Source organism: Crotalus tigris, unplaced genomic scaffold (genome assembly GCF_016545835.1).
Source record: "Crotalus tigris isolate CLP2741 ecotype Arizona unplaced genomic scaffold, ASM1654583v1 scf7180000018395.510130, whole genome shotgun sequence".
NCBI lineage: Eukaryota > Metazoa > Chordata > Lepidosauria > Squamata > Viperidae > Crotalus > Crotalus tigris.
In genome coordinates this window covers 317,339-330,269 of record NW_024096979.1, presented here as the reverse complement: position 1 = coordinate 330,269, position 12,931 = coordinate 317,339, and positions in this window count along the sequence as shown.

The following is a 12,931-nucleotide window of genomic DNA, read 5'->3' as shown; positions in this document are numbered from 1 at the left end:
GAAGGTTTTTAAGAAAAGACTGGACAGCCACCTGTCTGAAAGAGTGTAGGGTCTCTTGCTTGAGCAGAGGGTTGGACTAGAAGACCTCCAAGGTCCCTTCCTGCTCTATTCTATTCTAATCACTGACTCATTTTATACTGAGGCTGAAAAGGAAAAACAAAGCAGGTTTATTGGCTCAGATGCCAGATTATGGCTTGTCTAGTTGATAGAAATAGCCTCATTTCCTTTGGAAAACAAGAAAGACCCCCCTTGGGCCCATAGGCATCCAACAGCCATGTTGAGGTCACATACATAATGTCACTCGTATAGTGGCCCATTTACAAGAAATAAAATTAAAATGGATGAATACCTAATCTGGGAGGGAAAAAGAACAGAGTTTTGCACTTCATGTTAAAACATGATTTGTCTGAATGTGGTTTATTGACTAAGCCACAATTGGTGGGTTTGAACCCCATAAATCACAAACCATGGTTTGCAGACCTCCAGGAATAGTGTTCCTACAATAAGGAAAGACTAGCCGAACAAACCATGTTAATATAATGTTGCCCTTATATGGCTATGCACATTTTCATCCCCAGTTGGGAAGAAGGGGGAGAATGTATTTTCCTAACAAGGAAACTTAAGTGCTTTCTTTCTTTTTCTTTTTTTTAAATGCCAGATGTTAGGGAACAATAAATAAAATTGATGTAACCTGTTTGTCATTCTGGAACCAAAGCAAATACTTGGGCTGAGCCGTTAAAGAATAGCCCCAGCTCAGTTCAACTCAAGATGCTTTGTAAATCTTCTGTATTAAATTAAAAAAAAATCAATAGAATTTTATGATTATATGAAAAACAGCCCACGAGGGAAGAGAGAAAACCTGCCAGGATCACTGAAAATGTGCGTCTGTAGGCCCATTTTTCCATGAAAACGCTGTTGATTTTCCCCTCCTCCTGGCTAAGGGAGAGCTTGCCTCGCCCCCCCCCCCAAGTCCATTTGCAAAGAAGGAAGCCGAGCCCCCAATTATTTGAACAGCTTGACTGAAAGAAACAGATCCAATTTGTTGGCATGACTATTTTCTCTTCCAGGTCTTGCCATCTTTCAGCTTTCGAGGTAAGGCCGTGATTTGCATTCGTCTTAACCCTCTTTATCAATTCCCTTCAACCCGCCTCAGTTTAGCAGCGAGACTGTAAAGAAAGCTCTGTGCACATCCAGAATTCAAAGCAGCTGCTCCTGTGTTTGTACTTTATAAAAGAAAAAAAAAAAAAAAACAAGCGGGGGGGGGGGGAAGATTACGGTTCAGAGGCCCAATTTGTGTGTTACACAGTGCAGGCCTGCACAATTGTATGGCAGTCTGCCCAGGCCTGCAAAGCAAATACTTAATGTGACCAGAGAGGTCACATTACATGACTGAGGGGGTGGGGGAGGAGAGACCTGGATTTTGACACACCCCCCCCCATGCAATTTGTTCAAAAGCTCTCGGGGCAGGGACCACCACAGGATATGATTTTAAAAAAATCAAGATGGCAGCTGCCCCAGTGTGATCTGAAGCAATGGTTATTAAAAAAAACCTGCAGAGTTTCATGGTAGCCACCATCTTGACTTTTTTTACCATACCCTGCAGATATTTCCGTCTCAGGACTGAGGCTGAAGTGAAACAGGCAAGGTGATGCCATATGGGACGTGTGTAGACCACATCCCCATATCGTGACACAGGTCAGTTGTGACGATGGGGAAGTAGATTGTCTACCATCATTCAAAGACTTTCCATATTTTAACCTGGGAGGAGGCTGGACGGGGCTTACTTAAGTATAACTATGTTCGCACAACATAGGTAACAAATTCTAGACCAGGGGTAGGCAACCTTGGCTCTTTTATGACTTGTGGACTTCAACTCCCAGAATTCCAGAGCCAGCCTTGCTGAGGGGAAAGGGAGAGTTTCCAAGCTGAGCCATGCTGGCTCAGGAATTCTGGGAGTTGAAGTCCACGAGTCATAAAAGAGCCAAGGTTGCCTACCCCTGGTTTAGACCTACCTTAACCAAATGTTAACCAATGTTCATAGAACCTGTTATGCCCAATAAAAAGATTGCAGGTAATCCTCAACCTACAACGACAATTGGGACCGGAATTTCCATCACTAAATGATTCATCCAGTTGCTAAGGGAGTCATCATGTGAACATGCCCAGTTTTACAACTGTTTTCACTGCAGTTGTTAAGCAAATCATGTGGTTGTTAAGCAAATCTGGCTTTCCCCATTGACCTGGCTTGTCAGAAGCTGACTGGCAAGGTCATAAATGATGATCACATGGCACCAAGATGCCACAACCATTGTAAATACATCCCAGTTGCCAAATGCCCAAAACAAAATCACGTGACTGGGGAGATGCTGTGATGGTCATAAGTGCAAGGACCTGCCATAAGTCACTGTTTTCAGCACAGTTGTAACTTTGAATGGTTGCTAAATGAATGGTCGTAAGTCGAGGACTACCTGTACTGCAGTTTGCATGGGACTACCCTTGAAAAACATTCAGAAGTTTTAGCTCAGGGTTCTCCAACTATGGCAACTTAAACATGCAAGGGCTTCAACTCCCAGAATTCCCCAGCCAACATGATTGGCTGAGGGATTCTGGGAGTTGCATACATCTTAAAGTTGGCAAGCCTGAGAAACTTGCCAACTTTAAGTCTGAGAGTGCAGCTGTTCAGTAGATTTTGCACACACCGAGGTTCATCAGTGTGAACCCCAGTAAGCTTCCAGTGCAAGTCAAGGTGTATCTTACCAACTTTGAAGCCCTGCATGGCACAGAGCCAGGTTACTAGCAGGTTACTACCTGTCTCCAAGGCTCTCTACTCAGGCTCTGGATCTGACAAGGTGGGCCTGTTCCAGGTCCTCTCCATCAAACAATGTTATCTTGAGGGAGTGAGATGTTCCTTCTCTGATATGCAAGAAACATGAACTTTGGCAAAGAGACCAAAACATTCTTTAAAAGTGCTAGGGAGAAGATAATATTCAGAAGTGGATCAGGCAAACATCTCCCTGATTCATTGGGATAGAACACTGGTTCTCAATCTTTTTAATGCTGCGACCCCCAACCGGTCGTAAGTCGTGGACTACTCAACCGGTCGTAAGTCGAGGACTACTCAACTGGTGCAGCACCGTTTGCAGAATGGGACTTTTGGCGGGCTCAGCAGGGCAGAGACAGCCTGGACAATTCCTATTGGCTTTTGAAAAGCCAATAGAATTAGACTCTATTCAAGAGAGTCTATTCTATTGGCTTTCAAAAGCCAATAGAATAAAAGGGAGTAGCACAGCTAAGGAAAAGGGGGAAAAAATGGCGGACTGCGTTGTTTGGCGACCCCGTGAAATGGTCGTTCGACCCCAATGGGGTCCCAACCCACAGGTTGAGAACCACTGGGATAGAAGAAAGAAGGAGTGAATCACACAGCCTTGTAAAATTCTTCATTGTAACCTATCTCAATGAAGTCTGGTCTTTCCATGCAGCTGATTTTCTGGCGTGATCTACCTAGTTGGGTTGGCATCTTCCCTATGGAACAGCCACCCTTGTGATCTTCAGAAGGTCCCAAGACCTTCCAGAAGACCACAAAGACTGGGGAAAGGATTAGGGTGCTGTTATGAGTTTGTTATGTCACACTTTGGTTCTTGTATTATAATTATTGCTTCTTAAAGGTGCATTTTGTTTTATATATGTTCAACTCAATGCCAATTCCGAGTGATTATATGACCAACCTGCACCTATCACCGTTGTGAATTTAACACCTGACACCCCCCCTTATTGGTATCATTATGATTATTATTGCTCTGTTGCGTAGTATGTACACTGAGAGTTTCTGCACCAGAGACAGATTCCTTGTGTGTTTAATCACATGGCCAAATAAAGCATTCTATTCTATTCATATCCCAGAAGTTGTGAGTGGTCCATCACTGGAGGTTTTCAAAAATAGACTGGACAACCATTTTTGACTAGGTTGGTATAAGATCTTCTGCCTTGAGCAGGGGGTTGGACTGGAAGACCTCTGAGGTCCCTTTCAGCTCTAAGATTCTATGTTCTATGGTTTGGACAGCTGTCCACTTGAAGTGACCCATCTTTACCATAAGAGAGAATTGCTTTCAGAATATATTAAACTACATTGATTTATTGATTACCTGCCATCAAGTCAGTGTTGGTTCTTAGTAACCACATAGATTTTTTTCCCATCATGATCTGCCCTTAACTTGGTCCTTCGGAGTCTTGCAACAGAGCAGCCATCAAGACTGTAATTGTGTCCATCTTGCTCTGGTTTTCCTCATCTTCTCTTTCCTTCTACCTTTTCCAAAATCAACACCTTCTCCAGAATGCTGGGTTTTCACATAACGCGTCCGAAATGGGATAATTTAAACCTGGTCATTTCTGCCTGGAACGAATGTTCTGGTGTGAGGATTATGCTTTGTTTATATGTTATTGTTTTGTTTTGTTTTGTTCCCCCTTTCTTCCTTTGTTTTCTTGTGGACTGGTTAGTTAGGCACCCAGAGTAATTTATTTAAGATGGGCAGACATATAAATTTTCTAGGGAAATAAACAAACAAACCATTCAACGGTTTAACATAAAAGGCGCACAACCCTGCCAACAGGCTGGCTGACTTCCATAACTCTGAATCACAAATGACCTAACCTTTGTCTACATTATTACACAAGCCTGCCCTGTGTTTAGCTTATTCATTTCCTACTTCAAAGAAGCTGAAAAGCTCCCTGAGGATTTGGGGAGTTTTGCTGGCAAATCTCAGCGATGTTATCAGATAGGTCTCAAGAGGCCAGAAAACCCCCTGATTATTCAGGGCCCTTTTGGTCCAAAACAGTCAAGATGGAGGCCATCACAGGGCAATTGAACTCATGTCTGCAAGTTTCCAGGCAGAGCAAGAGGGTTTCTTCTGATGAATGGACATTGTTGGGAAATGCAGAAATTTATGGGCAACTGTTTGCTTTTGCAAACATGGAAGTCCTCTTTGAGGAACAGCAGTCTCATTTTGGGGGGAAATTCTAAACGTCTTTGCCCCTTGCACAGACATTCCTCCTTGTGCAGCTGCCCAAATGTGTTTGACAGTTAGAACAATTAACCAGTGGAACAACCTGCCTCCAGAAGCGGTAAATGCTCCAACACTGGAAGTTTTTAAGAAGAGACTGGACAGCCATCTGTCTGAAATGGTATAGGGTTTCCTGCCTGCCTGAGCAAGGGGTTGGACTCAATGACCTCCAAGGTCCCTTCCAACATCATCATCATCATTGTTCTGCCCAGAGGGGACTCGTGGCTCTGAATCCAATCTAAACAGACAGATAACTCGATAGAAATGATTTAAACAAACATTTATTGTCCAGGGATTCTAAGCAGAGACTTACTATGCTGTAGATGCATCTGGTTTTCCATATTTGTTCATTCCTATAGATAATTTAATATTGAATTTTCCCCTCTTCTTCTGCTGAGAGTCACATGTTGGCAAAACACATGTGGCTGGATGAACAAAGGCTTCCATCTGGCTTGTGTCCAGGAAGTCTCCCAATGACCCTTTTTGACTCCTCCCACTGACCCATCAACATACCCAGCATTTAACCCAATAACTGTCAGATATTCTAACATACTAACACATGCTCCCTAGTTAGAGTTACGTAGGTCTATGCTAAGTCCAGAACAATCATCATCATCATCATTATTATTAGTAGTAGTAGTATTATTAGGAAAGAGGTGTATGTGTGCGTGTGTGTGCATGCATGCATGTCTTTGGTCACTCTTGACTCCTGGAGATTGCCTGGTCTGAGCCCTGCAGCTTTCTTGGCAAAGATTTTCAGAAGAGGTTGCCATTGCTTCCTTCCTGGGGCTGAGAGAGAATGACTGGCCCCAAGGTCACCCAGCTGCCTTCATGCCTAAGGCAGCAGGATTAGAATTATCCCAGTTCCTGTCCCAGGGCCTTTAAATCATGACAACAACAAACTGGCACTCACAGGAGGTGTGTGTCAAAAAGTCAAGCTGTACCTTATCCAGGATTGTCAATGCTCATAAAAAAAAGGGATGGGTGCTCTGACCTCACAGCAGTAGCTGCCATCTTGAATGTTTTTGACTCTCCCTCACACATCCCTGGACATCACCAATGTCATGCAACGAAACAGTCTCTAGACCAGTGATTCTAAACTGTTTGACCCAATTACCCTGTCTTTCTTACACTCAAATAATGTAATTATTTATTTCATTAGTTATTCATTTGGTTTTCATCTTGCCTCAGTTAATTTGTAAGTAACTCAAGACCAGGGGTCTTCAGACTTGGCCTTTTTATGACTTGTGGACTTCAACTCCCAGAATTCCTCAGCCAGGCATGCTGGCTGAGGAATTCTGGGAGTTGAAATCCACAAGTCATAAAAGGACCAAGTTTGAAGACCCCTGCTCAAGACCTAATACTCCTTCAAAAAAGGCTGTGTCTTATTTTAAACAAGGGTTTTGTGAGCAGCAATCCCAAACTGGATACAGGTAATCCTCGACATATGACCACGACTGAGCCCAAAATTTCCATTGCTAAGCAAGACAGTTGTTAGGTTTAGCCCCATTTTACAACATTTCTTGCCATAGTTGTTAAGTGAATCATTGCACTTTTTAAGTTAGTAACAGTTGTTAAGTGAATCTGGCTTTCCCCTTGACGTGGTTTGTCACAAGGTCGCAAAAAGTGGTCACATGAAAATGGGAATGCTACAACAGTCGTGTGAAAAATGGCCAGAAGTCCCTTTTTCCCATGTTGTTGTAACTTCGAATGGTCACTAAATGGGTGGTTGTAAGTCAAGGACTAAATGTAGTCAATTCAAATTGCTTCATTTTCCTCAGGATATGCCTAAATATGCTGCAATTACATCATTTTAAGAACCATTGCTCTAGGCATATCAGGAAAGATGAATCTAACATTTCAATATCTTAAAAAGAATGCTCTAATACAGTGTTTCTCAACCTTGACAATGTTAAGGCATGTGGACTTCAACTCCCAGAATTCCACAGCCAGCAATGCTGGCTGTGGAATTCTGGGAGTTGAAGTCCACATGCCTTAAAATTGTCAAGGTTGAGAAACACTGCTCTAATACATAGTTGGCTGAGGAATTCTGGGAGTTGAAGTCCACAAGTCTTAAAGTTGTCAAGATTGCAGACCCCTGCTCTAATAAAAAAAAAAAAGCTCAAAGAAAACCCTTTATGGGTGGTAGCCATAGTTATAAAGACATGATAAAACATAATACTGTGCAGAATTTTCCTCTTGGAGAATCCAGGGTTTTTAATTTTTACAATTTGGTTTCTAGGCCTTATGAGGGCACCTACTTGAGAACAGACCTCTGAGGTTGATCAGATCAGTGTAAAAAAGCCAGACACCGGGTCTCTCTGTGTTTAATTTGTATTAATATCCACCAGCTTTTGTTGAGACAGCTCCTACAGGTTTACTTACACAAGTTCACCTTCAGCAATGTGGATCCCTGCTCCTGTGTAAATTAGAAATAAGCCTATTAGAAAAACGTAGTCTCTTCTAAGATCCTGACTTCAGCAGAAATCAAAATTGAAGGGTTCAATGCTCTACAATGATCTGTTAAGGGTTTTTTTTAGCCAGGATAGGCAACAGTTACATCACATAGACTAATATTTGCTAAAATAGTATTGTGCCAGAGAATTACCAAAAGTCTAGAAGAAACACGTTTATTTTGGATTCCTTAGAAATTACCTTATGTCTCTCTGTACAATTCACCGCTCTCCTCCTGGCTGGATTTGAATCTTCTAGTTCCTGTAAAACATTAATTCTTCTAATTCATGCTTAATAGTGACTGGGGACAAAGTGTCTGGAGGGTGATCACCCTTTTTCCTGGAATAGGAGCCTAAAATGTCTCATTTGTTTCTTATTTTAAATTCAGAAAAATGAAAAATAGACAGCCTGAGTCTGAAAAACTTTCTAATGTGGCTTTCATCCAACAAATAATGTTAATCTTTGCCATTAGTCCTAAACAACTTTCTACATGTTCTGGCTAAAGGTTATGGGCTTTGTAATCCAAATCCATGGTGATAAGTTTCACATGGAAGAAAACCACCTTAATCCATCGTAAGTAATGTGATTTGGCAATGAGACATTGAAGTGTTCAATAGAAAGTGGGTAGCTGTTTAGAATCAACCATCAATAAAGTAACATGCAATCCAGACATATGCCACAGACTAGAACTTTGTGGACCAGCTATGAAGGCCTTGGAAAAAGTATTCAGATGCTGCAACGTGTCTATACCTCCAAAGATTAGATTCATACAGACCATGGTATTCCCTGTGACGCTCTCTGGAAGCAAAAGTTGGACTTTGAAGAAGTAATACAGGAAGAGTACTGAGGCTTTTAAACGTTAGTGTTGGAAGACTCCTGAGAATAGCATGGACAGCCAAAAAAACAAGCCAGCGGACCATCTAACAAATCACTCCATAATTATCACTCAAGGCAGAAAGGGCCACGCTCAAATTACTCTAGTTCAGACAAATTATGACAAGACCTGTTTCTCTGGAGGAGATTCCAATGCTGGAAAAGATGATGATGATGATGATAATAATAATAATAATAATAATAATAATAATAATAATAATAATAATAATAATAATAATAATATGTTGGAAGGGACCTTGGAGGTCATCAAGTCCAACTCCCTGCTCAGGCAGGTAACCCTATACCATTTCGGACAAATGGCTGTCCAGTTTCTTCTTAAAAACTTCCAGTGTTGGAGCATTCACCGCTTCTGGAGGCAGGTTGTTCCACTGGTTAATTGTTCTAACTGTCAGAAAGTTTCTCCTTAGTTCTAGGTTGCTTCTCTCTTTGATTAGTTTCCATCCGTTGCTTCTTGTCCTGCCTTCAGGTGCTTTGGAGAATAGCTAGACTCCCTCTTCTTTGTGGCAGCCCCTGAGATATTGGAAGACTGCTATCATGTCCCCCCTCGTCCTTCTCTTCATTAAACTAGACATACTCAATTCCAGCAACCATTTCTTATATGCTTTAACCTCCAGTCCCCTAATCATCTTTGTTGCTCTTCTCTGTACTCTTTCTAGAGTCTCAACACCTTTTTTACATCTTGGTGACCAAAACTGGATGCCGTATTCCAAGTGTGGCCTTACCAAGGCATTGTAGAGTGGTATTAATACTTCGCGTGATCTTGATTCTATCCCTCTGTTGATGCAGCCTAGCACTGTGTTGACCTTTTTGGCAGCTGCAGTATACTGCTGGCTCATATTTAAATGAAAGGAAAGATAAAATGACCAGGAGCAAGGTGGATAGACTCAGTTATAGTGATGAGAGATGCACCATCAGAAGACCTGAAAGACCAAGTTAGATCTTTCAGGTCATCATGGAGGATATTGATTTATGTGGCCACTAATTGTTGACTTCAACTTTATGGCACATAAGCAAAGCAAGCAAGCTGTGTGATGAATAGAATTTTTCACACTTCTGGCAAAATCTTGGAGATCCTAAAATAGTTTGCTGATTACAGATAGATGATTAGATCCCTACTCTTACCAAAGGTGAATTTTTGAATAATATTCTTTAAAAAGAAAGTCAAAATTAAGCATCAATCTACTTCCTTTAAGTTCTGTTCATCTCCTAAATAAGATACATCTATGGACTTTTCTTGAAAACCTACAGAACTAGCTCTCCATCGCCTTCTTAAAGGAAAGGTCTTTTTACATTTATTTTCCCAATTTAGCCCACAGGCTTGGGATTTCCCAGTGGTCTTCCATTTTCCCAGGCTTAACCTTGCTTAGCTCCCACGTCCAAACAAAACCAAGACACCGTGCATATATGCATGAAGCTATATACTGTATTTCAGTTACAGGTTTATGCCTCTGTACAAGCTAGGAATACCAAAATAGCCAATCTCTGGCACAGTTAACATTTCCATATCACAGGCTTAATCAGCACCATAGCTGGCAGTTCAAAGCTCAGACAGGAAAGCAGATCTCTATGGATCCTATATATAATAGATGATGTTACTGGGATATGCACAACATTTAAGTTGTGGCTCCCCAAAGACACTCATTCTTCTCAAATATCTCCTTTGAAGATCCTGTAGGTTCCCCCATTGGGAATTATTGGTGTAACAAGAAAGATGGTATGATTAATGCAAGAAAGGGGTTAAGGCAGATAAAAAGAGCCACGGTCTAGCTGTTGCTCATTTATGAAAGGTGGTGCTATGTACAACAGGAATGGGAGCTTAGAGGAAGATCCTCAGAAAAGCAATTGTGGACCAGATGGGCCAGCTTTGCTGGCTTTAAAATTGCTAAGTCCATGAGAAGGTGTCAAGAACCTCAAAGTTGGCAAACTCAGGATATAAGAACCACCTGGATTTCTAGAATGAACTTTATTGCTAATATGGCAAGGCAAGAGAAGCCCATCAAAAGTTCTCCAGGTCAACTTATACCTAATATAGTTAAGGTGGAGTTATTTGGGGTTTCCCCCCATTTCCACATCCCCTCATCTCCCAGAAGTTGTGGGTGCTCCAACACTGGAGGTTTTAAAGAAGAGATTAGACAACCATTTGTGTGAAATGGTATAGGTTTTCCTGCTTGAGCAGGGGGTTGGACTAGAAGACCTCCAAGGTCCCTTCCAACTGTTATTCAGATTTAGGAATCTTTTCTGCAATTGCCCTGTTTCCTTCTGTTACTTTTCTTCATGTTTCCTGGGTCTGTAAACATTCCAACAAGCATAGGACAGAAGAACCATTTGCAGCGGTAACTTTGCATACATATGAAAACTGTAAAAATGTTTATTATGCTTTACATTTTAGTTATTATATTGCATTTCTAGTTGATGACCTGGTAGTTTTTGATCCCAACTGCAGGAGGGTGGAATATTTTGGGACCCCACGTTGCCCAAATCTCATCCTGTCTTTTAGCATTCCTTACTGTGGTAGAACATCCAGCCTCAAGAACTGCAGACTTGAAAAAACATGCTTGGGATACTTATGAATATAAATGTAAAGCTTACAAGAGCTGTACCGTGTGTTGAGAAGGGGGTGAAATCAAGACAAGGATCGCAGTTTCCTCCCTTTGCCTTCATTACTAGCAATAGCTACAGAAACTTGTCTGTTTGGCAATAAATTACACAACTTCTCAAAATATAGGCATTGGCAAAACTAATAGCCCTCCCAAGTTACAAAATAAAAAAATACATGACCGTAAGGCAGAATCTGAATTGCTATGGAAGATTCTGTTTTTGAAGCACATAACACACAGCCTCAAATACAAAGACATCATGGGGTCCATGGTTAGGGTCTCAGAACTGGGCTAGGAAAACAGAATCTCTGTCCTATCTTGGAACATTTTGAGGAAGTTGGTAGGAGCAACTGAAAGGACCTTTTTAAAACAATTTTTAGTATCCAATCCTTTTACACACATGTAGTTGAGATATTGCTGAATCTTAATGGAAGCAGAAGATCATTTATCAAGGAAAATATCAGACATTATACTCTCAACCTTTTTTTTTTTTTTTTTGGAATCCCACATACTGTAGATCACAAATTTAGCCTATGACACCAAAGGTCAAGGTTCTCCTAGATCAGTGATGGCGAACCTTTTAGAGACCGAGTGCCCAAACTGCAGCCCAAAACCCACATGCATCGTCGGGTGCCGGGTGGGTGTGGCCCATTGGGTGGGCGTGGTTGCAGTGGTAACGGCAAACTGGGTGGGACTAAAAAGTTCAATCAATCAATTCCAACTTTGCAAGATCTTTTTTTTCCCGCGAGAAGTTGAAATTGACTGATTGAACCTTTTTTTTTTTTTTTTTGCACATTGCAGCGGTGGCCTAAAGTGAAAAAGTTTTATAAAACCCAGCTGAAGGCCTAGGACTGGGGCGACGGCGTGCGTGCCCACAGAGAGGGCTCTGAGTGCCGCCTCTGGCACCCGTGCCATAGGTTCGCCGCCACTGTCCTATATCATTCCTTGTAAACCCTGTTAATCTTCAGTATAAAGGCAGCTTGTCTGTTAATGTTGATTATCATTACACATAAATGCAGTGATGAATTCTGCCAAGGCTGTATAGTTCGTATTTTAATCGTCATTTTTTTCTAGTGTTGAGCCTCTGTCAGAAATATCTAAAAAGTGTAAACAGTCTTTCTCACAGACCAGGCTGTGTTGTAATCAGTCTTTCCCCCCACTTTTAAGCGATGAATGCAACAAAAATAAGGATATTGCTCTTCCCAGGATTACATGATGAATTGCTAGAAGGCAGCCAAAAATGCCTTCGGTGTAAGCCTTCCGTTTCCAGAAGTAGAGTTAGTAAAACGAGATATGCATTTCCAATAGCTTGCAAAAGATACTCACACGCCCACCTCGGCTGGATTTTTCAAGTAGGACAGTATTGCAGGCTAACTCCGCATTCCCACAGCCCCTTTTCGCTTATGACCACTGCCATATCCCCATGGTCACGTGATCGAAATTCGGTCATTTGGCAACTGGCATACATTTACGACGGTTGCAGTGTCCCCAGGTCACGTGATCCCCTTTTGCAACCTTCTAATGAGCAAAGTCAACCAGGAAGCCAAATTAACTTAACAGCCGTGATATGAACTTGAACAACTCCAGGGATTCACTTTACAAGAAAGGCCATAAAATTAGGCTAAAGTCACTTAACAACTGTTTTGCTTAGCAATGGCAATTTTGGCCTCAGTCGTGGTCGTTGAGGACTACATGTACTGGAGTCAAAGGAGCCTATGGCAGGGAAGCCATCACATCCTTAGGGAATCCATTCCACAGAAATGCTAAAACTCTTATGTTGAAATTATATCTCTTATTTTATAATGTATGAAGGAATTCAAGAAGGAATTAGAATTTTCTTAAAACTATGCTAGACGCACACATGCACAAAGACACAAATTCAATGGCTCCAGGCAAACTTCTCAACTGGTGAGCTCCAGATGTGGGAAG